This window comes from Pseudophryne corroboree, unplaced genomic scaffold, assembly GCF_028390025.1.
Source record: "Pseudophryne corroboree isolate aPseCor3 unplaced genomic scaffold, aPseCor3.hap2 scaffold_1855, whole genome shotgun sequence".
Classification (NCBI taxonomy): domain Eukaryota; kingdom Metazoa; phylum Chordata; class Amphibia; order Anura; family Myobatrachidae; genus Pseudophryne; species Pseudophryne corroboree.
Genome location: NW_026968493.1, coordinates 48431 through 74886, shown reverse-complemented (window position 1 = coordinate 74886; position 26456 = coordinate 48431). Strand labels below are relative to the sequence as shown.

Here is a 26456-nt window from a genome sequence, read left to right as displayed (position 1 = left end):
GAAGTTCTGCAGAAGACGGATTTGCATACGGTGATGTCATCCAAGCAGTGGGTCAAAGTTGGCTTCAACCCTCATCTGCATATGAAAAGAGAAAAGGGGCGTGCAGGGCATGGCGGCCTTTTGTGGTGCTTGGATGACCCCTAGTTCGCATTAAACACCTCCACCCTCCTTTGGTGTGGGGCTCATGTTGGCCATGCCCCATCCCCTGAAGCATTCAAGCTGATTTCTTGCAGCAGCTGGGCACTGTAACAGCTCCAGAGCTGCTCTGTAAGGCAAGTAAAAGGGTGTGGGCCCTGCAGCACTACCTGTAGTTTGCATTGTGCATTGGAAGGCACAAAGTAAGCAGACGGGAGGAGAAGTCAGGATAGTGCACAAGGGTATAGAAGGGAGCGGTTGAAGAAAAGAGAAGTGGAAACAGACAGCAAACTAGGCTGGAGAGAGACCTGAGACAAAGAGATCTGAATTATACGAGAGCCGACCAGGGGAAACACAAATTATGCAGTCAAGTTTCCCACATTTGGGGAAATCGCAGGGGCAGCACACCCAGAGTGCAATGGGTGAGCCTTGCCCTGGGAGAAGCACCTTCATGATCATAGTATCTCACCTGGCAGGTAAGTAGGAGTTGGGCTAGAGCTGGGGAGGGTCGCTGTTCGGGCACCCCCCTGTCAAGTGAAAGAGATCCAACTGAGGCAGCACAAGGGAACTCTCGATAGAAGAACAAGGCTAGAGGAAGATCTGAGACAAAGAAATCTGACTTTTACCAGAGCTGACCAGAGGAAAGCACAAACACAGTCCCCCACTACCACAAATAATGCAGTCGAGTTTCCCACATTTGGGAAAATCACAGGGGTCAGCATACCCAGAATGCAATGAATGAACCTCACCCTGGGAGAACAATCTTCATGACCATGGTATCTCCTATGCAAAATAAGTATGATTTGGGATAGGGCTGGTGAGGGCCGCTGCTCAGGCACATCTCTGTCAAGTAAAGGAGATTCAACTGAGGCAGCACAAGGGAACTCTCATCTGGGGACAACAACTGCAGGGAGACCACATCTTTTCAGATGAACATGGGAGGGCGGAAGGCTGCCTAATACTGAAGCACCATCAAATATCAAACCATATGCAACAACTAGTACAAGCACTCCTTGGGGAAGGTCTGCAGCAGACGGATTTGCATACGGTGATGTTATCCAAGCAGTGGGCCAAAGTTGACTGGAACCCTCATCTGCATATGAAAAGAGAAAAGGGGCATGCAGGGCATGGCGGCCTTTTGCAGTGCTTGGATGACCCCTAGTTCGCATTAAACACCCCCACCCTCCTTTGGTGTGGGGCTCATGTTGGCCATGCCCCATCCCCTGAAGCATTCAAGCTGATTTCTTGCAGCAGCTGGGCACTGTAACAGCTCCAGAGCTGTTCTGTAAGGCAAGTAAAAGGGTGTGGGCCCTGCAGCACCACCTGTTGTTCGCATTGTGCGTTGGAAGGCACAAATTAAGCAGACGGGAGGAGAAGTCAGGATAGTGCGCAAGGGCATACTTTTCTCTTAGTCCGGGGGCAAGGCTTCAAAATGGGGTCTGCAACGGAGGAGACACAGGGGGCGTGGTCACAGCAGCTTTTCTCTACATCCTGCACCAGCAGGAGCCTACACCATTTTTTATGATCACGCTGAACTGCAGTGCGACTGCAATTACAGCATGGTCAAGAAGGGAGGCGTCATGCTGGGTGGCCATGCCCTGTCACTGTGCAGGAGCCAGCACAGCTCACACACTAGTCCCCGGGTGCAGCCCCCAACCCCCGGGACACCCGGAGCAACAAAATGTAGATTCAGGCCACCAGGCCACGCCCCTACCTATGAAACCATGCCTCCTTTTTACCATTGCGCTGTTTATCTGCGCGCACTGCATTACAATCTCCCTCGCTACCTTTCTGGGTGTCACCAGTGATAGTGACACCTCTGCCATGCTTGTAGCAGCTGGTCCTAAGATCTACGCCTCAAGCCCTGAGTGTTTGCCCTTGTGACTTGTTGATCATCATAGCGAAGCAGATGCTTACAGAAAACTGCAGGGGCTTAGATTGAAAATAAAAAAATTGATGGGTATAAGGTAGAGAGGAGCGGGTTCGGTTCTCCGAGAACCGAATTCCCCACGAACTCCACGTGGTTTACACTGGTCCGAGGCAGGCTCGGTTGTTCCCGCCTGACTCGGAAAACCTGAACAAGGGAAAATGTCATCATCCCGCTGTCGGATTCTTGCGAGATTCGGATTCCATATAAAGAGCTGCGCGTTGCTGCCATTTTTACTCGTGCATTGAAGAGAGAGCGGAGAGGACGTGGCTATGTTCTCTCAGTGGAAATCTCAATATCAGTGCTCAGTATCAGTGGTTACTTATTGCTGCTCAGTAATACTAGTAGTGTGTCTCTCCTGCTCAGTGTCAGTTCTCAGTAGTATCCTCATCAGTGCTCAGTATCACTGCTCATTGTCTTGTGCTGCATTGTGGTGCTCAGCATACTACAGTACATTACTAATAGTCCAGTGCTGCATCTTGCTGCTCAGTGTCAGTTCTAGTATCCTCATCAGTGCTCACTATCACTGCTCATTGCATTGTGGTGTTCTGTATACTACAGTAACATAGTAATATAGTATATATAGAGGAGCGGGTTCGGTTCTCCAAGAACCGAATTCCCGACGAACTCCACGTGGTTTACACTGGTCCGTGGCAGGCTCGGTTGTTCCCGCCTGACTATGAAAACCTGAACAAGGGAAAATGTCATCATCCCGCTGTCAGATTCTCGCGAGATTCGGATTCCATATAAAGAGCTGCGCGTTGCCGCCATTTTTACTCGTGCATTGAAGAGAGAGCGGAGAGGACGTGGCTATGTTCTCTCAGTGGAAATCTCAATATCAGTGCCCAGTATCAGTGGTTACTTATTGCTGCTCAGTAATACTAGTAGTGTGTCTCTCCTGCTCAGTGTCAGTTCTCAGTAGTATCCTCATCAGTGCTCAGTATCACTGCTCATTGTCTTGTGCTGCATTGTGGTGCTCAGCATACAACAGTACATTACTAATAGTCCAGTGCTGCATCTTGCTGCTCATGTTGGCTATGCCCCAGCCCCTGAAGCATTCAAGCTGATTTCTTGCAGCAGCTGGGCACTGTAACAGCTCCAGAGCTGCTCTGTAAGGCAAGTAAAAGGGTGTGGGCCCTGCAGCACTACCTGTAGTTTGCATTGTGCGTTGGAAGGCACAAAGTAAGCAGACAGGAGAAGTCAGGAGAGTGCACAAGGGCATAGAAGGCAGGGGCTCAAGAAAAGAGAAGTGGAAACAGACAGCAAACTAGGCTGGAGAGAGACCTGAGACAAAGAGATCTGAATTATACGAGTAGCCGACCAGAGGAAACACAAATTATGCAGTCAAGTGTCCCACATTTGGGGAAATCGTAGGAGCAGCACACCCAGAGTGCAATGGGTGAGCCTTGCCCTGGTAGAAGCACCTTCCTGATCATAGTATCTCACTTGGCAGGTAAGTAGGAGTTGGGCTTGAGCTGGGGAGGGTCGCTGCTCGGGCACCCCCCTGTCAAGTGAAGGAGATCCAACTGAGGCAGCACAAGGAAACTCTCAAAAAAAGAACAAGGCTAGAGGAAGATCTGAGACAAAGAAATCTGACTTTTACCAGAGCTGACCAGAGGAAAGCACAAACACAGTCCCCCACTACCACAAATAATGCAGTCGAGTTTCCCACATTTGGGGAAATCACAGGGGTCAGCATACCCAGAATGCAATGAATGAACCTCACCCTGGGAGAACAATCTTCATGACCATGGTATCTCCTATGCAAAATAAGTATGATTTGGGATAGGGCTGGGGAGGGCCGCTGCTCAGGCACATCTCTTTCAAGTAAAGGAGATTCAACTGAGGCAGCACAAGGGAACTCTCATCTGGGGACAACAACTGCAGGGAGAACACATATTTTCAGATGAACATGGGAGAGCTGAAGGCTGCCTAATACTGAAGCACCCCAAACAACAAACCAAATGCAACAACTAGTACAAGCATTCCTGGGGGAAGGTCTGCAGAAGACGGATTTGCATACGGTGATGTCATCCAAGCAGTGGGCCAAAGTTGGCTGGAACCCTCATCTGCATATGAAAAGAGAAAAGGGGTATGCAGGGCATGGCGGCCTTTTGCGGCGCTTGGATGACCCTTAGTTCGCATTAAACACCTCCACCCTCCGTCGGTGTGGGGCTCATGTTGGCTATGCCCCAGCCCCTGAAGCATTCAAGCTGATTTCTTGCAGCAGCTGGGCACTGTAACAGCTCCAGAGCTGCTCTGAAAGGCAAGTAAAAGGGTGTGGGCCCTGCAGCACTACCTGTAGTTTGCATTGTGCGTTGGAAGGCACAAAGTAAGCAGACAGGAGAAGTCAGGAGAGTGCACAAGGGCATAGAAGGCAGCGGCTCAAGAAAAGAGAAGTGGAAACAGACAGCAAACTAGGCTGGAGAGAGACCTGAGACAAAGAGATCTGAATTATACGAGTAGCCGACTAGAGGAAACACAAATTATGCAGTCAAGTGTCCCACATTTGGGGAAATCGTAGGAGCAGCACACCCAGAGTGCAATGGGTGAGCCTTGCCCTGGGAGAAGCACCTTCCTGATCATAGTATCTCACCTGGCAGGTAAGTAGGAGTTGGGCTAGAGATGGGGAGGGTCGCTGCTCGGGCACCCCCCTGTCAAGTGAAGGAGATCCAACTGAGGCAGCACAAGGAAACTCTCGAAAAAAGAACAAGGCTAGAGGAAGATCTGAGACAAAGAAATCTGTCTTTTACCAGAGCTGACCAGAGGAAAGCACAAACACAGTCCCCCACTACCACAATTAATGCAGTCGAGTTTCCCACATTTGGGGAAATCACAGGGGTCAGCATACCCAGAATGCAATGAATGAACCTCACCCTGGGAGAACAATCTTCATGACCATGGAAACTTCTATGCAAAATAAGTATGATTTGGGATAGGGCTGGGGAGGGCCGCTGCTCAGGCACATCTCTGTCAAGTAAAGGAGATTCAACTGAGGCAGCACAAGGGAACTCTCATCTGGGGACAACAACTGCAGGGAGAACACATATTTTCAGATGAACATGGGAGGGCAGAAGGCTGCCTAATACTGAAGCACCCCCAAACAACAAACCAAATGTAACAACTAGTAAAAGCATTCCTGGGAGAAGGTCTGCAGAAGACGGATTTGCATACGGTGATGTCATCCAAGCAGTGGGCCAAAGTTGGCTGGAACCCTCATCTGCATATGAAAAGAGAAAAGGGTTATGCAGGGCATGGCGGCCTTTTGCGGTGCTTGGATGACCCCTAGTTCGCATTAAATACCTCCACCCTCCTTCGGTGTGGGGCTCATGTTGGCTATGCCCCAGCCCCTGAAGCATTCAAGCTGATTTCTTGCAGCAGCTGGGCACTGTAACAGCTCCAGAGCTGCTCTGTACGGCAAGTAAAAGGGTGTGGGCCCTGCAGCACTACCTGTAGTTCGCATTGTGCGTTGCAAGGCACAAAGTAAGCAGACGGGAGAAGTCAGGATAGTGCGCAAGGGCATAGAAGGGAGCGGCTCAAGAAAACAGAAGTGGAAACAGACAGCAAACTAGGCTGGAGAGAGACCTGAGACAAAGAGATCTGAATTATACGAGAGCCGACCAGGGGAAACACAAATTATGCAGTCAAGTTTCCCACATTTGGGGAAATCGCAGGAGCAGCACACCCAGAGTGCAATGGGTGAGCCTTGCCCTGGGAGAAGCACCTTCATGATCATAGTATCTCACCTGGCAGGTATGTAGGAGTTGGGCTAGAGCTGGGGAGGGTCGCTGCTCGGGTACCCCCCTGTCAAGTGAAGGAGGTCAAACTGAGGCAGCACAATGGAACTCTCGAAAGAAGAACAAGGCTAGAGGAAGATCTGAGACAAAGAAATCTGACTTTTACCAGAGCTGACCAGAGGAAAACACAAACACAGTCCCCCACTACCACAAATAATGCAGTTGAGTTTCCCACATTTGGGGAAATCACAGGGGTCAGCATACCCAGAATGCAATGAATGAACCTCACCCTGGGAGAACAATCTTTATGACCATGGTATCTCCTATGCAAAATAAGTATGATTTGAGATAGGGCTGGGGAGGGCCGCTGCTCAGGCACATCTCTGTCAAGTAAAGGAGATTCAACTGAGGCAGCACAAGGGAACTCTCATCTGGGGACAACAACTGCCGGGAGAACACATATTTTCAGATGAACATGGGAGGGCAGAAGGCTGCCTAATACTGAAGCACGCCCAAACAACAAACCAAATGCAACAACTAGTACAAGCATTCCTGGGAGATGGTCTGCAGAAGACGGATTTGCATACGGTGATGTCATCCAAGCAGTGGGCCAAAGTTGGCTGGAACCCTCATCTGCATATGTTGAAGATACAATTTGTGAATTGCATTTAACACTATCTCCCTTTCCTGGGGAGAAGATGGTAGGGCCGATTTGAAAAACCGGCGAGGAGGCACCTCTTCGAATTTCAGCTTGTAACCCTGAGAAACAATTTCTATTGCCTAGGGATCCACCTGCGAATGAACCCAGATGTGGCTGAAAACTCGAAGACGTGCCCCCAACTGGGCGGACTCCTTTAGCGGAGCCCCAGCGTCATGCGGTGGATTTTGTAGAGGCCGGGGAGGACTTCTGTTCCTGGGAACTAGCTGTGTTGTGCAGCTTCTTCCCTCTGCCCTTACCTCTGGCAAGAAAGGACGCACCTCGTACTTTCTTGTTTCTCTGTGATCGAAAGGACTGTATTTGATAATGTTGTGCTTTCTTAGGCTGTGAGGGAATATAAGGCAAAAAATTTGATTTACCAGCTGTAGCTGTGGAGACTAGGTCCGAGAGACCTTCCCCAAACAATTCCTCACCCCTGTAAGGTAAAACCTCCATATGCCTTTTTGAGTCGGCATCACCTGTCCATTGCCGGGTCCATAGGACTCGTCTAGCAGAAATCGACATAGCGTTTATTCTAGAACCCAGTAGACTAATGTCACTTTGAGCATCTCTCATATATAGGACAGCATCTTTTATATGCCCTATGGTCAATAACATAGCATCCTTATCTAGGGTCTCAATCTCTGCTGATAAGGTATCTGTCCATGCTGCCACCACGCTACAACCCCGGCCGACGCAATTGCCGGTCTGAGTAAGGTACCAGAATGTGTGTAAATGGACTTTAGGGTAACCTCCTGCTTGCGGTCAGCAGGGTCCCTGATGGTAGCCGTATCCTGGGATGGCAGCGCTACCTTTTTGGATAAGCGTGTCAATGCTTTATCCACCCTAGGGGAGGATTCCCACCGTATCCTGTCCATTGGCGGGAAAGGATACGCCATAAGAATCCTTTTGGGAATCTGCAGCTTTTTGTCTGGAGATTCCCAAGCTTTTTCACATAATTCGTTCAACTCATGTGAGGAGGGAAAGGTTATCTCAGGTTTCTTTCCCTTATACATGTGTACCCTCGTGTCAGGGACAGGGGACTCTGTGATGTGCAAAACATCTTTTATTGCAATAATCATATATCGAATACATTTAGCCAATTTTGGCTGTAACTTTGCATCATCGTAGTCGACACTGGAGTCAGAATCTGTGTCGGTATCTGTGTCAACTATTTGGGATAGTGGGCGCTTTTGAGACCCCGAAGGTCCCTGCGACATAGGGACAGGCATGGGTTGACTCCCTGACTGTTCCCTAGCTTCAGCTTTGTCTAATCTCTTGTGTAATAAGTTTACATTAGCACTTAAAACATTCCACATATCCATCCAGTCAGGTGTCGGCGTTGTCGATGGAGACACCACATTAATTTGCTCCTGCTCCTCTCTAGGAGAGCCTTCTACCTCAGACATGTCGACACACGTGTACCGACACACCATACACTCAGGGAATCCTCTTATCTGAGGACAGTTCCCCAACAAGGCCCTTTGGAGAGACAGAGAGAGAGAGTATGCCAGCACACACCCCAGCGCTATATGACCCAGGAAAAAAACACAATAATTTTATGTTTACCCAGTAGCGCTGTATTTCCATATATATATGCGCCTAATTATGTGCCCCCCTCTTCTTTAAGACCCTCTTTCTACCGTGGTATAAGCAGGGGAGAGTCCGTGGAGCTTCCCCTCAGCGGTGCTGTGGAGAAAATGGCGCTGGTGAGTGCTGAGGGAGAAGCCCCACCCCCTCAGCGACGGGCTTCTGTCCCGCTCAAATATAGTAAAAAAATGGCGGGGGCTCTTATATATATATATATACAGTGCCTAGCTGCATATATATTTATTTTGCCAAAGAGAGGTCTATATTGCTGCCCAGGGCGTCCCCCCTGCGCCCTTCACCCTTACACTGACTGCCGTGTGTGAGGTGTATTGGAGCAATGGAGCACAGCTTTACTGCTGTGCGTTACCTCAGTGAAGATCATGAAGTCTTCCGCCGCCTCTGAAGTCTTCTTTTCTTCTCATACTCACCCGGCTTCTATCTTCCGGCTCTGCGAGGGGGACGGCGGCGCGGCTCTGGGACGGACGGCGAGGGTGAGACCTGCGTACCGATCCCTCTGGAGCTAATGCTGTACAGTAGCCTAAGAAGCAGAGCCTATCAACTCACAGAAGTAGGTGTGCATCTCTCCCCTCCGCCCCTCGATGCAGGGAGTCTGTTGCCAGCAGGCTCCCTGAAAATAAAAAAATCTAACAAATATACTTTCTGTCAGGAAACTCAGGAGAGCTCCCTGAAAAGCACCCAGTCTCCTCTGGGCACAGTAGTAAACTGAGGTCTGGAGGAGGGGCATAGAGGGAGGAGCCAGTGCACACCCAGATCTAAAGTCTTTCTTAAAGTGCCCATGTCTCCTGCGGAGCCCGTCTATCCCCCATGGTCCTTACGGAATCCCCAGCATCCTCTAGGACGTAAGAGAAAAATTATGCTGGCAGAAAAATCCAATTGAGTGATTAAACAGCTCCAGAGCTGCTCTGTAAGGCAAGTAAAAGGGTGTGGGCCCTGCAGCACTACCTGTAGTTTGCATTGTGCATTGGAAGCCTAGTTTGCTGTCTGTTTCCACTTCTTTTTTCTTGAGCCCCTCCCGTCTATACCCTTGTGCACTATCCTGACTTCTCCTCCCGTCTGCTTACTTTGTGCCTTCCAATGCACAATGCAAACTACAGGTAGTGCTGCAGGGCCCACACCCTTTTACTTGCCTTACAGAGCAGCTCTTGAGCTGTTACAGTGCCCAGCTGCTGCAAGAAATCAGCGTGAATGCTTCAGGGGCTGGGGCATGGCCAACATGAGCCCCACACCGAAGGAGGGTGGGGGTGTTTAATGCGAACTAGGGGTCTCGCACAATGCGAACTACAGGTATTGCTGCAGGGCCCACACCCTTTTACTTGCCTTACAGAGCAGCTCTGGAGCTGTTACAGTGCCCAGCTGCTGCAAGAAATCAGCTTGAATCCTTCAGGGGCTGGGGCATAGCCAACATGAGCCCCACACCGACGGAGGGTGGAGGTGTTTAATGCGAACTAGGGGTCATCCAAGTGCCGCAAAAGGCCGCCATGCCCTGCACACCCCTTTTCTCTTTTCATATGCAGACGAGGGTTGAAGCCAACTTTGACCCACTGCTTGGATGACATCGCCATATGCAAATCCATCTGCTGCAGGCCTTCCCCCAGGAATGCTTGCACTAGTTGTTGCATTTGGTTTGTTGTTTGGGGGTGCTTCAGTATTAGGCAGCCTTCTGCCCTCCCATGTTCATCTGAAAATATGTGTTCTCCCTGCAGTTGTTGTCCCCAGATGAGAGTTCCCTTGTGCTGCCTCTGTTGAATCTCCTTTACTTGACAGAGATGTGCCTGAGCAGCGGCCCTCCCCAGCCCTATCCCAAATCATACTTATTTTGCATAGGAGATACCATGGTCATGAAGACTGTTCTCCCAGGGTGCGGTTCATTCATTGCATTCTGGGTATGCTGACCTCTGTGATTTCCCCAAATGTGGGAAACTCGACTGCATTATTTAATGCGAACTAGGGGTCATCCAAGCACCGCAAAAGGCCGCCATGCCCTGCATACCCCTTTTCTCTTTTCATAAGCAGACGAGGTTTGAAGCCAACTTTGACCCAATGCTTGGATGACATCACTTGCTGCCTTTCCAATGAAGCAAGTTTAATTTAATAATAGGTGAAAAACCATCCCTACAAAGGTGTTAATCAGATACTTGGCTTTGTGGACACTTTTCAGAGCACAAATTTGTTAGCATAAAAATAAAGCCAGAAAATGAAGAGCTGTTTAATCACTCAATTGGATTTTTCTGCCAGCATATTTCTTTTTCTCTGCAACCCACTGCTAAATTGTGCTTCCTAGCTGTTTTTATAAAATCACTGAATCAAATCTAACTCTGATTTCATCAGAGAAGGCCAGGTACCCTACACCATAACAGGGGGTTTGAAATTTTGACTTGTCTACTTAAAGATCACCAAAATCTGATAACAAGGTCAATTAAGTCCCTGGGTGGGATTGAACCACCAACCTTTTGGTTAATAGCCTTACACACTAACTGATTGCGCCACAGCGACACTTTGCAAAAGTACATACTGACAAAGGCTAATAAGCATTCATCTAGAACGATTCCTAGAAACATTTTAAAAAGTCAATAATGTGGAGAGTTTTTGTAAGATGTTTCTTCCATCAACCAATGAAGAAACACATTGGTACTTTCCCATGATGAGTGAGTGCTTCAGGATCTTTTGCACTTACATGTGCAGCAGAGTACTGTAATGGAAGCATGCTGGGTCCATAACCCAGAGGTAGGCATATTGAAACTATCCTCTGCTATATGCATTTTTTTTTGTTAATTAAAGTAATCCAAAACTGGGATTGATATTTTTGCTCTTTTATTTTTACTTAAAGTACAATAACTTTTACCATTTTAATTTGTTTTAATAGTATATTGACAGTATTGTTTTCTTTCAAAAATCCAATTAATTTTCTTTACCCGATTATTAAAATGGTAATTGACAAAAACAAACTACATTGTCACCAGAAGAGCAATACAAAATGTACAAGTGATATATTAAAATCATCTTTCCAGCTTGAATTTCAATGATGCATTGGGGCAACGATTTTGTGAGAAACATCTTCACCCTTAAATAAAGATTTTCTTAATTCCTTACCTGTGTGCTAATTAGATATCACCTTGTTTTCACATTAAACAGACTTCCACATGAGAAAACAGCAAAGATGCAGTGGCGTTAATGTTTCCTGGTGTCAACCTGTATTATTTCCGTAGATATTGAAATGAGGATGCATCTTGCTGCCTTTCCAATGAAGCAAGTTTAATTTAGAAATAGGTGAAAAACCATCCCTACAAAGATGTTAATCAGATACTTGGCTTTGTGGACACTTTTCAGAGAACAAATTTGTAATCATAAAAATAAAGCCAGAAAATGAAGAGCTGTTTAATCACTCAATTGGATTTTTCTGCCAGCATTTTTCTTTTTCTCTGCAACCCACTGCTAAATTGTGCTTCCTAGCTGTTTTTTTATAAAATCACTTAATCAAATCTAACTCTGATTACATCAGAGAAGGCCAGGTACCCTATACCATAAGAGGGGGTTTGCAATTTTGACTTGTCTACTTAAATATCACCAAAATGTGATCACAAGGTCAATTACGTCCCTGGGTGGGATTGAACCACCAACCTTTTGATAAATAGCTGAACACACTAACCGATTGCGCCACAGAGACACTTTGCAAAAAGCACATACTGACAAAGACTAATAAGCATTCATCTAGAACGTTTCCTAGAAAAACTTTAAAAAGTCAATAATCTGGAGAGTTTTTGTAAGATGTTTCACCAGCAACCAATGAAGAAACACATTAGTACTTTCGCATGATGAGTGAGTGCTTCAGGATCTCTTGCACTTACATGTGCAGCAGAGTACTGCAATGGAAGCATGCTGGGCCCATAACCCAGAGGTAGGCAGATTGAAACTATCCTTTGCTATATGCATTTTTTTTTTGTTCATTAAAGTAATCCAAAACTGGGATTGATATTTTAGCTTTTATTTTTACTTAAAGTACAATAACTTTTACCATTTTAATTTGTTTTAATAGTATATTGACAGTATTGTTTTCTTTCAAAAATCCAATTAATTTTCTTTATCCGATTATTAAAATGGTAATTGACAAAAACAAACTACATTGTCACCAGAAGAGCAATACAAAATGTACAAGTGATATATTAAAATCATCTTTCCAGCTTGAATTTCAATGATGCATTGGGGCAACGATTTTGTGAGAAACATCTTCACCCTTAAATAAAGATTTTCTTAATTCCTTACCTGTGTGCTAATTAGATATCACCTTGTTTTCACATTAAACAGACTTCCACATGAGAAAGCAGCAAGGATGCAGTGGCGTTAATGTTTCCTGGTGTCAACCTGTATTATTTCAGTAGATATTGAAATGAGGATGCATCTTGCTGCCTTTCCAATGAAGCAAGTTTAATTTAGTAATAGGTGAAAAACCATCCCTACAAATATGTTAATCAGATACTTGGCTTTGTGGACACTTTTCAGAGAACAAATTCGTTAGCATAAAAATAAAGCCAGAAAATGAAGAGCTGTTTAATCACTCAATTGGATTTTTCTGCCAGCATATTTCTTTTTCTCTGCAACCCACTGCTAAATTGTGCTTCCTAGCTGTTTTTTTTATAAAATCACTGATTCAAATCTAACTCTGATTACATCAGAGTAGGCCAGGTACCCTACACCATAAGAAGGGGGTTTGAAATTTTGACTTGTCTACTTAAAGATCACCAAAATCTGATAACAAGGTCAATTACATCCCTGGGTGGGATTGAACCACCAACCCTTTGATTAATAACCAAACACACTAACAGATTGCGCCACAGAGACACTTTACAAACGTACATACTGACAAAGGCTAATAAGCATTCATCTAGAACGTTTCCTAGAAAAACTTTAAAAAGTCAATAATCTGGAGAGTTTTTGTAAGATGTTTCTTCCATCAACCAACGAAGAAACACATTGGTACTTTCCCATGATGAGTGAGTGCTTCAGGATCTCTTGCACTTACATGTGCAGCAGAGTACTGCAATGGAAAAATGCTGGGCCCATAACCCAGAGGTAGGCAGATTGAAACTATCCTCTGCTATATGCATTTTTTTTGTTAATTAAAGTAATCCAAAACTGGGATTGATATTTTTGCTCTTTTATTTTTACTTAAAGTACAATAACTTTTACCATTTTAATTTGTTTTAATAGTATATTGACAGTATTGTTTTCTTTCAAAAATCCACTTAATTTTCTTTACCCTATTATTAAAATGGTAATTGACAAAAACAAACTACATTGTCACCAGAAGAGCAATACAAAATGTACAAGTGATATATTAAAATCATCTTTCCAGCTTGAATTTCAATGATGCATTGGGGCAACGATTTTGTGAGAAACACCTTCACCCTTAAATAAAGATTTTCTTAATTCCTTACCTGTGTGCTAATTAGATATCACCTTGTTTTCACATTAAACAGACTTCCACATGCGAAAGCAGCAAGGATGCAGTGGCGTTAATGTTTCCTGGTGTCAACCTGTATTATTTCAGTAGACATTGAAATGAGGATGCATCTTGCTGCCTTTCCAATGAAGCAAGTTTAATTTAGTAATAGGTGAAAAACCATCCCTACAAAGGTGTTAATCAGAGACTTGGCTTTGTGGACACTTTTCAGAGAACAAATTTGTTAGCATAAAAATAAAGCCAGAAAATGAAGAGCTGTTTAATCACTCAATTGGATTTTTTTGCCAGCATATTTCTTTTTCTCTGCAACCCACTGCTAAATTGTGCTTCCTAGCTGTTTTTATAAAATCACTGAATCAAATCTAACTCTGATTACATCAGAGAAGGCCAGGTACCCTACACCATAACAGGGGGTTTGAAATTTTGACTTGTCTACTTAAAGATCACCAAAATCTGATAACAAGGTCAATTACGTCCCTGGGTGGGATTGAACCACCAACCTTTTGGTTAATAACCATACACACTAACTGATTGCGCCACAGCGACACTTTGCAAAAAGCACATACTGACAAAGACTAATAAGCATTCATCTAGAACGTTTCCTAGAAAAACTTTAAAAAGTCAATAATCTGGAGAGTTTTTGTAAGATGTTTCTTCCAGCAACCAATGAAGAAACACATTAGTACTTTCGCATGATGAGTGAGTGCTTCAGGATCTCTTGCACTTACATGTGCAGCAGAGTACTGCAATGGAAGCATGCTGGGCCCATAACCCAGAGGTAGGCAGATTGAAACTATCCTTTGCTATATGAATTTTTTTTTTTGTTCATTAAAGTAATCCAAAACTGGGATTGATATTTTCGCTTTTATTTTTACTTAAAGTACAATAACTTTTACCATTTTAATTTGTTTTAATAGTATATTGACAGTATTGTTTTCTTTCAAAAATCCACTTAATTTTCTTTACCCTATTATTAAAATGGTAATTGACAAAAACAAACTACATTGTCACCATAAGAGCAATACAAAATGTACAAGTGATATATTAAAATCATCTTTCCAGCTTGAATTTCAATGATGCATTGGGGCAACGATTTTGTGAGAAACATCTTCACCCTTAAATAAAGATTTTCTTAATTCCTTACCTGTGTGCTAATTAGATATCACCTTGTTTTCACATTAAACAGACTTCCACATGAGAAAGCAGCAAGGATGCAGTGGCGTTAATGTTTCCTGGTGTCAACCTGTATTATTTCAGTAGATATTGAAATGAGGATACATCTTGCTGCCTTTCCAATGAAGCAAGTTTAATTTAGTAATAGGTGAAAAACCATCCCTACAAATATGTTAATCAGATACTTGGCTTTGTGGACACTTTTCAGAGAACAAATTAGTTAGCATAAAAATAAAGCCAGAAAATGAAGAGCTGTTTAAACACTCAATTGGATTTTTGTGCCAGCATATTTCTTTTTCTCTGCAACCCACTGCCAAATTGTGCTTCCTAGCTGTTTTTATAAAATCACTGAATCAAATCTAACTCTGATTACATCAGAGAAGGCCAGGTACCCTACACCATAACAGGGGGTTTGAAATTTTGACTTGTCTACTTAAAGATCACCAAAATCTGATAACAAGGTCAATTAAATCCCTGGGTGGGATTGAACAACCAACCTTTTGGTTAATAGCCTTACACACTAACTGATTGCGCCACAGCTACACTTAGCAAAAGTACATACTGACAAAGGCTAATAAGCATTCATCTAGAACGATTCCTAGAAACATTTTAAAAAGTCAATAATGTGGAGAGTTTTTGTAAGATGTTTCTTCCATCAACCAATGAAGAAACACATTGGTACTTTCCCATGATAAGTGAGTGCTTCAGGACCTCTTGCACTTACATGTGCAGCAGAGTACTGTAATGGAAGCATGCTGGGTCCATAACCCAGAGGTAGGCAAATTGAAACTATCCTCTGCTATATGCATTTTTTTTTGTTAATTAAAGTAATCCAAAACTGGGATTGATATTTTTGCTCTTTTATTTTTACTTAAAGTACAATAACTTTTACCATTTTAATTTGTTTTAATAGTATATTGACAGTATTGTTTTCTTTCAAAAATCCACTTAATTTTCTTTACCCGATTATTAAAATGGTAATTGACAAAAACAAACTACATTGTCACCAGAAGAGCAATACAAAATGTACAAGTGATATATTAAAATCATCTTTCCAGCTTGAATTTCAATGATGCATTGGGGCAACGATTTTGTGAGAAACATCTTCACCCTTAAATAAAGATTTTCTTAATTCCTTACCTGTGTGCTAATTAGATATCACCTTGTTTTCACATTAAACAGACTTCCACATGCGAAAGCAGCAAGGATGCAGTGGCGTTAATGTTTCCTGGTGTCAACCTGTATTATTTCAGTAGACATTGAAATGAAGATGCATCTTGCTGCCTTTCCAATGAAGCAAGTTTAATTTAGTAATAGGTGAAAAACCATCCCTACAAAGGTGTTAATCAGAGACTTGTCTTTGTGGACACTTTTCAGAGAACAAATTTGTTAGTGTAAAAATAAAGCCAGAAAATGAAGAGCTGTTTAATCACTCAATTGGATTTTTCTGCCAGCATATTTCTTTTTCTCTGCAACCCACTGCTAAATTGTTCTTCCTAGCTGTTTTTATAAAATCACTGAATCAAATCTAACTCTGATTACATTAGAGAAGGCCAGGTACCCTACACCATAACAGGGGGTTTGAAATTTTGACTTGTCTACTTAAAGATCACCAAAATCTGATAACAAGGTCAATTAAGTCCCTGGGTGGGATTGAACCACCAACCTTTTGGTTAATAGCCTTACACACTAACTGATTGCGCCAAAACAACACTTTGCAAAAGAACATACTGACAAAGGCTAATAAGCATTCATCTAGAACGATTCCTAGAAACATTTTAAAAAGTCAATAATGTGGAGAGTTTTTGTAAGATGTTTCTTCCATCAACCAATGAAGAAACACATTGGTACTTTCCCATGATAAGTGAGTGCTTCAGGACCTCTTGCACTTACATGTGCAACAGAGTACTGTAATGGAAGCATGCTGGGTCCATAACCCAGAGGTAGGCAGATTGAAACTATCCTCTGCTATATGCATTTTTTTTTGTTAATTAAAGTAATCCAAAACTGGGATTGATATTTTTGCTCTTTTATTTTTACTTAAAGTACAATAACTTTTACCATTTTAATTTGTTTTAATAGTATATTGACAGTATTGTTTTCTTTCAAAAATCCAATTAATTTTCTTTACCCGATTATTAAAATGGTAATTGACAAAAACAAACTACATTGTCACCAGAAGAGCAATACAAAATGTACAAGTGATATATTAAAATCATCTTTCCAGCTTGAATTTCAATGATGCATTGGGGCAACGATTTTGTGAGAAACATCTTCACCCTTAAATAAAGATTTTCTTAATTCCTTACCTGTGTGCTAATTAGATATCACCTTGTTTTCACATTAAACAGACTTCCACATGCGAAAGCAGCAAGGATGCAGTGGCGTTAATGTTTCCTGGTGTCAACCTGTATTATTTCAGTAGACATTGAAATGAGGATGCATCTTGCTGCCTTTCCAATGAAGCAAGTTTAATTTAGTAATAGGTGAAAAACCATCCCTACAAAGGTGTTAATCAGAGACTTGGCTTTGTGGACACTTTTCAGAGAACAAATTTGTTAGTATAAAAATAAAGCCAGAAAATGAAGAGCTGTTTAATCACTCAATTGGATTTTTCTGCCAGCATATTTCTTTTTCTCTGCAACCCACTGCTAAATTGTGCTTCCTAGCTGTTTTTATAAAATCACTGAATCAAATCTAAACATCAGAGAAGGCCAGGTACCCTACACCATAACAGTGGGTTTGAAATTTTGACTTGTCTACTTAAAGATCACCAAAATCTGATAACAAGGTCAATTAAGTCCCTGGGTGGGATTGAACCACCAACCTTTTGGTTAATAGCCTTACACACTAACTGATTGCGCCACAGCGACACTTTGCAAAAGTACTTACTGACAAAGGCTAATAAGCATTCATCTAGAATGATTCCTAGAAACATTTTAAAAAGTCAATAATGTGGAGAGTTTTTGTAAGATGTTTCTTCCATCAACCAATGAAGAAACACATTGGTACTTTCCCATGATGAGTGAGTGCTTCAGGATCTCTTGCACTTACATGTGCAGCAGAGTACTGTAATGGAAGCATGCTGGGTCCATAACCCAGAGGTAGGCAGATTGAAACTATCCTCTGCTATATGCATTTTTTTTGTTAATTAAAGTAATCCAAAACTGGGATTGATATTTTTGCTCTTTTATTTTTACTTAAAGTACAATAACTTTTACCATTTTAATTTGTTTTAATAGTATTGTTTTCTTTCAAAAATCCACTTAATTTTCTTTACCCGATTATTAAAATGGTAATTGACAAAAACAAACTACATTGTCACCAGAAGAGCAATACAAAATGTACAAGTGATATATTAAAATCATCTTTCCAGCTTGAATTTCAATGATGCATTGGGGCAACGATTTTGTGAGAAACATCTTCACCCTTAAATAAAGATTTTCTTAATTCCTTACCTGTGTGCTAATTAGATATCACCTTGTTTTCACATTAAACAGACTTCCACATGCGAAAGCAGCAAGGATGCAGTGGCGTTAATGTTTCCTGGTGTCAACCTGTATTATTTCAGTAGACATTGAAATGAAGATGCATCTTGCTGCCTTTCCAATGAAGCAAGTTTAATTTAGTAATAGGTGAAAAACCATCCCTACAAAGGTGTTAATCAGAGACTTGTCTTTGTGGACACTTTTCAGAGAACAAATTTGTTAGTGTAAAAATAAAGCCAGAAAATGAAGAGCTGTTTAATCACTCAATTGGATTTTTCTGCCAGCATATTTCTTTTTCTCTGCAACCCACTGCTAAATTGTTCTTCCTAGCTGTTTTTATAAAATCACTGAATCAAATCTAACTCTGATTACATTAGAGAAGGCCAGGTACCCTACACCATAACAGGGGGTTTGAAATTTTGACTTGTCTACTTAAAGATCACCAAAATCTGATAACAAGGTCAATTAAGTCCTGATTGAACCACCAACCTTTTGGTTAATAGCCTTACACACTAACTGATTGCGCCAAAACAACACTTTGCAAAAGAACATACTGACAAAGGCTAATAAGCATTCATCTAGAACGATTCCTAGAAACATTTTAAAAAGTCAATAATGTGGAGAGTTTTTGTAAGATGTTTCTTCCATCAACCAATGAAGAAACACATTGGTACTTTCCCATGATAAGTGAGTGCTTCAGGACCTCTTGCACTTACATGTGCAACAGAGTACTGTAATGGAAGCATGCTGGGTCCATAACCCAGAGGTAGGCAGATTGAAACTATCCTCTGCTATATGCATTTTTTTTTGTTAATTAAAGTAATCCAAAACTGGGATTGATATTTTTGCTCTTTTATTTTTACTTAAAGTACAATAACTTTTACCATTTTAATTTGTTTTAATAGTATATTGACAGTATTGTTTTCTTTCAAAAATCCAATTAATTTTCTTTACCCGATTATTAAAATGGTAATTGACAAAAACAAACTACATTGTCACCAGAAGAGCAATACAAAATGTACAAGTGATATATTAAAATCATCTTTCCAGCTTGAATTTCAATGATGCATTGGGGCAACGATTTTGTGAGAAACATCTTCACCCTTAAATAAAGATTTTCTTAATTCCTTACCTGTGTGCTAATTAGATATCACCTTGTTTTCACATTAAACAGACTTCCACATGCGAAAGCAGCAAGGATGCAGTGGCGTTAATGTTTCCTGGTGTCAACCTGTATTATTTCAGTAGACATTGAAATGAGGATGCATCTTGCTGCCTTTCCAATGAAGCAAGTTTAATTTAGTAATAGGTGAAAAACCATCCCTACAAAGGTGTTAATCAGAGACTTGGCTTTGTGGACACTTTTCAGAGAACAAATTTGTTAGTATAAAAATAAAGCCAGAAAATGAAGAGCTGTTTAATCACTCAATTGGATTTTTCTGCCAGCATATTTCTTTTTCTCTGCAACCCACTGCTAAATTGTGCTTCCTAGCTGTTTTTATAAAATCACTGAATCAAATCTAAACATCAGAGAAGGCCAGGTACCCTACACCATAACAGTGGGTTTGAAATTTTGACTTGTCTACTTAAAGATCACCAAAATCTGATAACAAGGTCAATTAAGTCCCTGGGTGGGATTGAACCACCAACCTTTTGGTTAATAGCCTTACACACTAACTGATTGCGCCACAGCGACATTTTGCAAAAGTACTTACTGACAAAGGCTAATAAGCATTCATCTAGAATGATTCCTAGAAACATTTTAAAAAGTCAATAATGTGGAGAGTTTTTGTAAGATGTTTCTTCCATCAACCAATGAAGAAACACATTGGTACTTTCCCATGATGAGTGAGTGCTTCAGGATCTCTTGCACTTACATGTGCAGCAGAGTACTGTAATGGAAGCATGCTGGGTCCATAACCCAGAGGTAGGCAGATTGAAACTATCCTCTGCTATATGCATTTTTTTTGTTAATTAAAGTAATCCAAAACTGGGATTGATATTTTTGCTCTTTTATTTTTACTTAAAGTACAATAACTTTTACCATTTTAATTTGTTTTAATAGTATTGTTTTCTTTCAAAAATCCTATTAATTTTCTTTACCCGATTATTAAAATGGTAATTGACAAAAACAAACTACATTGTCACCAGAAGAGCAATACAAAATGTACAAGTGATATATTAAAATCATCTTTCCAGCTTGAATTTCAATGATGCATTGGGGCAACGATTTTGTGAGAAACATCTTCACCCTTAAATAAAGATGTTCTTAATTCCTTACCTGTGTGCTAATTAGATATCACCTTGTTTTCACATTAAACAGACTTCCACATGAGAAAACAGCAAAGATGCAGTGGCGTTAATGTTTCCTGGTGTCAACCTGTATTATTTCCGTAGATATTGAAATGAGGATGCATCTTGCTGCCTTTCCAATGAAGCAAGTTTAATTTAGTAATAGGTGAAAAACCATCCCTACAAAGATGTTAATCAGATACTTGGCTTTGTGGACACTTTTCAGAGAACAAATTTGTTATCATAAAAATAAAGCCAGAAAATGAAGAGCTGTTTAATCACTCAATTGGATTTTTCTGCCAGCATTTTTCTTTTTCTCTGCAACCCACTGCTAAATTGTGCTTCCTAGCTGTTTTTTTTATAAAATCACTTAATCAAATCTAACTCTGATTACATCAGAGAAGGCCAGGTACCCTACACCATAAGAGGGGGTTTGCAATTTTGACTTGTCTACTTAAATATTACCAAAATCTGATCACAAGGTCAATTACGTCCCTGGATGGGATTGAACCACCAACCTTTTGATTAATAGCTGAACACACTAACCGATCGCGCCACAGAGACACTTTGCGAAAAGTACATACTGACAAAGACTAATAAGCATTCATCTAGAACGTTTCCTAGAAAAACTTTAAAAAGTCAATAATCTGGAGAGTTTTTGTAAGATGTTTCTTCCAGCAACCAATGAAGAAACACATTGTTACTTTCGCATGATGAGTGAGTGCTTCAGGATCTCTTGCACTTACATGTGCAGCAGAGTACTGCAATGGAAGCATGCTGGGCCCATAACCCAGAGGTAGGCAGATTGAAACTATCCTTTGCTATATGCATTTTTTTTTTGTTCATTAAAATAATCCAAAACAGGGATTGATATTTTAGCTTTTTTTTTTACTTAAAGTACAATAACTTTTACCATTTTAATTTGTTTTAATAGTATATTGACAGTATTGTTTTCTTTCAAAAATCCAATTAATTTTCTTTACCCGATTATTAAAATGGTAATTGACAAAAACAAACTACATTGTCACCAGAAGAGCAATACAAAATGTACAAGTGATATATTAAAATCATCTTTCCAGCTTGAATTTCAATGATGCATTGGGGCAACGATTTTGTGAGAAACATCTTCACCCTTAAATAAAGATTTTCTTAATTCCTTACCTGTGTGCTAATTAGATATCACCTTGTTTTCACATTAAACAGACTTCCACATGAGAAAGCAGCAAGGATGCAGTGGCGTTAATGTTTCCTGGTGTCAACCTGTATTATTTCAGTAGATATTGAAATGAGGATGCATCTTGCTGCCTTTCCAATGAAGCAAGTTTAATTTAGTAATAGGTGAAAAACCATCCCTACAAAGATGTTAATCAGATACTTGGCTTTGTGGACACTTTTCAGAGAACAAATTTGTTATCATAAAAATAAAGCCAGAAAATGAAGAGCTGTTTAATCACTCAATTGGATTTTTCTGCCAGCATTTTTCTTTTTCTCTGCAACCCACTGCTAAATTGTGCTTCCTAGCTGTTTTTTTTATAAAATCACTTAATCAAATCTAACTCTGATTACATCAGAGAAGGCCAGGTACCCTACACCATAAGAGGGGGTTTGCAATTTTGACTTGTCTACTTAAATATTACCAAAATCTGATCACAAGGTCAATTACGTCCCTGGATGGGATTGAACCACCAACCTTTTGATTAATAGCTGAACACACTAACCGATCGCGCCACAGAGACACTTTGCGAAAAGTACATACTGACAAAGACTAATAAGCATTCATCTAGAACGTTTCCTAGAAAAACTTTAAAAAGTCAATAATCTGGAGAGTTTTTGTAAGATGTTTCTTCCAGCAACCAATGAAGAAACACATTGTTACTTTCGCATGATGAGTGAGTGCTTCAGGATCTCTTGCACTTACATGTGCAGCAGAGTACTGCAATGGAAGCATGCTGGGCCCATAACCCAGAGGTAGGCAGATTGAAACTATCCTTTGCTATATGCATTTTTTTTTTGTTCATTAAAATAATCCAAAACAGGGATTGATATTTTAGCTTTTTTTTTTACTTAAAGTACAATAACTTTTACCATTTTAATTTGTTTTAATAGTATATTGACAGTATTGTTTTCTTTCAAAAATCCAATTAATTTTCTTTACCCGATTATTAAAATGGTAATTGACAAAAACAAACTACAGTGTCACCAGAAGAGCAATACAAAATGTACAAGTGATATATTAAAATCATCTTTCCAGCTTGAATTTCAATGATGCATTGGGGCAACGATTTTGTGAGAAACATCTTCACCCTTAAATAAAGATTTTCTTAATTCCTTACCTGTGTGCTAATTAGATATCACCTTGTTTTCACATTAAACAGACTTCCACATGAGAAAGCAGCAAGGATGCAGTGGCGTTAATGTTTCCGGGTGTCAACCTGTATTATTTCAGTAGATATTGAAATGAGGATGCATCTTGCTGCCTTTCCAATGAAGCAAGTTTAATTTAGTAATAGGTGAAAAACCATCCCTACAAATATGTTAATCAGATACTTGGCTTTGTGGACACTTTTCAGAGAACAAATTCGTTAGCATAAAAATAAAGCCAGAAAATGAAGAGCTGTTTAATCACTCAATTGGATTTTTCTGCCAGCATATTTCTTTTTCTCTGCAACCCACTGCTAAATTGTGCTTCCTAGCTGTTTTTTTTATAAAATCACTGATTCAAATCTAACTCTGATTACATCAGAGTAGGCCAGGTACCCTACACCATAAGAAGGGGGTTTGAAATTTTGACTTGTCTACTTAAAGATCACCAAAATCTGATAACAAGGTCAATTACATCCCTGGGTGGGATTGAACCACCAACCCTTTGATTAATAACCAAACACACTAACAGATTGCGCCACAGAGACACTTTACAAACGTACATACTGACAAAGGCTAATAAGCATTCATCTAGAACGTTTCCTAGAAAAACTTTAAAAAGTCAATAATCTGGAGAGTTTTTGTAAGATGTTTCTTCCATCAACCAACGAAGAAACACATTGGTACTTTCCCATGATGAGTGAGTGCTTCAGGACCTCTTGCACTTACATGTGCAACAGAGTACTGTAATGGAAGCATGCTGGGTCCATAACCCAGAGGTAGGCAGATTGAAACTATCCTCTGCTATATGCATTTTTTTTTGTTAATTAAAGTAATCCAAAACTGGGATTGATATTTTTGCTCTTTTATTTTTACTTAAAGTACAATAACTTTTACCATTTTAATTTGTTTTAATAGTATATTGACAGTATTGTTTTCTTTCAAAAATCCAATTAATTTTCTTTACCCGATTATTAAAATGGTAATTGACAAAAACAAACTACATTGTCACCAGAAGAGCAATACAAAATGTACAAGTGATATATTAAAATCATCTTTCCAGCTTGAATTTCAATGATGCATTGGGGCAACGATTTTGTGAGAAACATCTTCACCCTTAAATAAAGATTTTCTTAATTCCTTACCTGTGTGCTAATTAGATATCACCTTGTTTTCACATTAAACAGACTTCCACATGCGAAAGCAGCAAGGATGCAGTGGCGTTAATGTTTCCTGGTGTCAACCTGTATTATTTCAGTAGACATTGAAATGAGGATGCATCTTGCTGCCTTTCCAATGAAGCAAGTTTAATTTAGTAATAGGTGAAAAACCATCCCTACAAAGGTGTTAATCAGAGACTTGGCTTTGTGGACACTTTTCAGAGAACAAATTTGTTAGTATAAAAATAAAGCCAGAAAATGAAGAGCTGTTTAATCACTCAATTGGATTTTTCTGCCAGCATATTTCTTTTTCTCTGCAACCCACTGCTAAATTGTGCTTCCTAGCTGTTTTTATAAAATCACTGAATCAAATCTAAACATCAGAGAAGGCCAGGTACCCTACACCATAACAGTGGGTTTGAAATTTTGACTTGTCTACTTAAAGATCACCAAAATCTGATAACAAGGTCAATTAAGTCCCTGGGTGGGATTGAACCACCAACCTTTTGGTTAATAGCCTTACACACTAACTGATTGCGCCACAGCGACACTTTGCAAAAGTACTTACTGACAAAGGCTAATAAGCATTCATCTAGAATGATTCCTAGAAACATTTTAAAAAGTCAATAATGTGGAGAGTTTTTGTAAGATGTTTCTTCCATCAACCAATGAAGAAACACATTGGTACTTTCCCATGATGAGTGAGTGCTTCAGGATCTCTTGCACTTACATGTGCAGCAGAGTACTGTAATGGAAGCATGCTGGGTCCATAACCCAGAGGTAGGCAGATTGAAACTATCCTCTGCTATATGCATTTTTTTTGTTAATTAAAGTAATCCAAAACTGGGATTGATATTTTTGCTCTTTTATTTTTACTTAAAGTACAATAACTTTTACCATTTTAATTTGTTTTAATAGTATTGTTTTCTTTCAAAAATCCACTTAATTTTCTTTACCCGATTATTAAAATGGTAATTGACAAAAACAAACTACATTGTCACCAGAAGAGCAATACAAAATGTACAAGTGATATATTAAAATCATCTTTCCAGCTTGAATTTCAATGATGCATTGGGGCAACGATTTTGTGAGAAACATCTTCACCCTTAAATAAAGATTTTCTTAATTCCTTACCTGTGTGCTAATTAGATATCACCTTGTTTTCACATTAAACAGACTTCCACATGCGAAAGCAGCAAGGATGCAGTGGCGTTAATGTTTCCTGGTGTCAACCTGTATTATTTCAGTAGACATTGAAATGAAGATGCATCTTGCTGCCTTTCCAATGAAGCAAGTTTAATTTAGTAATAGGTGAAAAACCATCCCTACAAAGGTGTTAATCAGAGACTTGTCTTTGTGGACACTTTTCAGAGAACAAATTTGTTAGTGTAAAAATAAAGCCAGAAAATGAAGAGCTGTTTAATCACTCAATTGGATTTTTCTGCCAGCATATTTCTTTTTCTCTGCAACCCACTGCTAAATTGTTCTTCCTAGCTGTTTTTATAAAATCACTGAATCAAATCTAACTCTGATTACATTAGAGAAGGCCAGGTACCCTACACCATAACAGGGGGTTTGAAATTTTGACTTGTCTACTTAAAGATCACCAAAATCTGATAACAAGGTCAATTAAGTCCTGATTGAACCACCAACCTTTTGGTTAATAGCCTTACACACTAACTGATTGCGCCAAAACAACACTTTGCAAAAGAACATACTGACAAAGGCTAATAAGCATTCATCTAGAACGATTCCTAGAAACATTTTAAAAAGTCAATAATGTGGAGAGTTTTTGTAAGATGTTTCTTCCATCAACCAATGAAGAAACACATTGGTACTTTCCCATGATAAGTGAGTGCTTCAGGACCTCTTGCACTTACATGTGCAACAGAGTACTGTAATGGAAGCATGCTGGGTCCATAACCCAGAGGTAGGCAGATTGAAACTATCCTCTGCTATATGCATTTTTTTTTGTTAATTAAAGTAATCCAAAACTGGGATTGATATTTTTGCTCTTTTATTTTTACTTAAAGTACAATAACTTTTACCATTTTAATTTGTTTTAATAGTATATTGACAGTATTGTTTTCTTTCAAAAATCCAATTAATTTTCTTTACCCGATTATTAAAATGGTAATTGACAAAAACAAACTACATTGTCACCAGAAGAGCAATACAAAATGTACAAGTGATATATTAAAATCATCTTTCCAGCTTGAATTTCAATGATGCATTGGGGCAACGATTTTGTGAGAAACATCTTCACCCTTAAATAAAGATTTTCTTAATTCCTTACCTGTGTGCTAATTAGATATCACCTTGTTTTCACATTAAACAGACTTCCACATGCGAAAGCAGCAAGGATGCAGTGGCGTTAATGTTTCCTGGTGTCAACCTGTATTATTTCAGTAGACATT

At 40.4% G+C, this 26456-nt stretch overlaps 8 non-coding genes and 1 pseudogene across 8 annotated transcripts; 1 reads left to right on the top strand and 8 right to left on the bottom strand.

Annotated features, from left to right (window-relative positions):
- Window positions 1-456: 456 nt before the first annotated feature.
- On the bottom strand, window positions 457-619 carry LOC135003322 (U1 spliceosomal RNA). The gene has a single exon (XR_010204348.1). It is a non-coding gene; the product is annotated as a U1 spliceosomal RNA (small nuclear RNA).
- Window positions 620-771: 152 nt separating this feature from the next.
- On the bottom strand, window positions 772-935 carry LOC135003340 (U1 spliceosomal RNA). Its single transcript, XR_010204364.1, has one exon. It is a non-coding gene; the product is annotated as a U1 spliceosomal RNA (small nuclear RNA).
- A 2424-nt stretch (window positions 936-3359) lies between these two features.
- LOC135003337 (U1 spliceosomal RNA) lies at window positions 3360-3523 on the bottom strand. The gene has a single exon (XR_010204361.1). It is a non-coding gene; the product is annotated as a U1 spliceosomal RNA (small nuclear RNA).
- Window positions 3524-3675: 152 nt separating this feature from the next.
- LOC135003317 (U1 spliceosomal RNA) lies at window positions 3676-3839 on the bottom strand. Its single transcript, XR_010204342.1, has one exon. It is a non-coding gene; the product is annotated as a U1 spliceosomal RNA (small nuclear RNA).
- Window positions 3840-4509: 670 nt separating this feature from the next.
- On the bottom strand, window positions 4510-4673 carry LOC135003331 (U1 spliceosomal RNA). The gene has a single exon (XR_010204356.1). It is a non-coding gene; the product is annotated as a U1 spliceosomal RNA (small nuclear RNA).
- Window positions 4674-4825: 152 nt separating this feature from the next.
- LOC135003319 (U1 spliceosomal RNA) lies at window positions 4826-4989 on the bottom strand. The gene has a single exon (XR_010204344.1). It is a non-coding gene; the product is annotated as a U1 spliceosomal RNA (small nuclear RNA).
- Window positions 4990-5660: 671 nt separating this feature from the next.
- LOC135003330 (U1 spliceosomal RNA) lies at window positions 5661-5823 on the bottom strand. The gene has a single exon (XR_010204355.1). It is a non-coding gene; the product is annotated as a U1 spliceosomal RNA (small nuclear RNA).
- Window positions 5824-5975: 152 nt separating this feature from the next.
- On the bottom strand, window positions 5976-6139 carry LOC135003311 (U1 spliceosomal RNA). Its single transcript, XR_010204337.1, has one exon. It is a non-coding gene; the product is annotated as a U1 spliceosomal RNA (small nuclear RNA).
- Window positions 6140-9914: 3775 nt separating this feature from the next.
- Window positions 9915-10093, top strand: LOC135003341 (U1 spliceosomal RNA; annotated as a pseudogene).
- Window positions 10094-26456: the final 16363 nt, after the last annotated feature.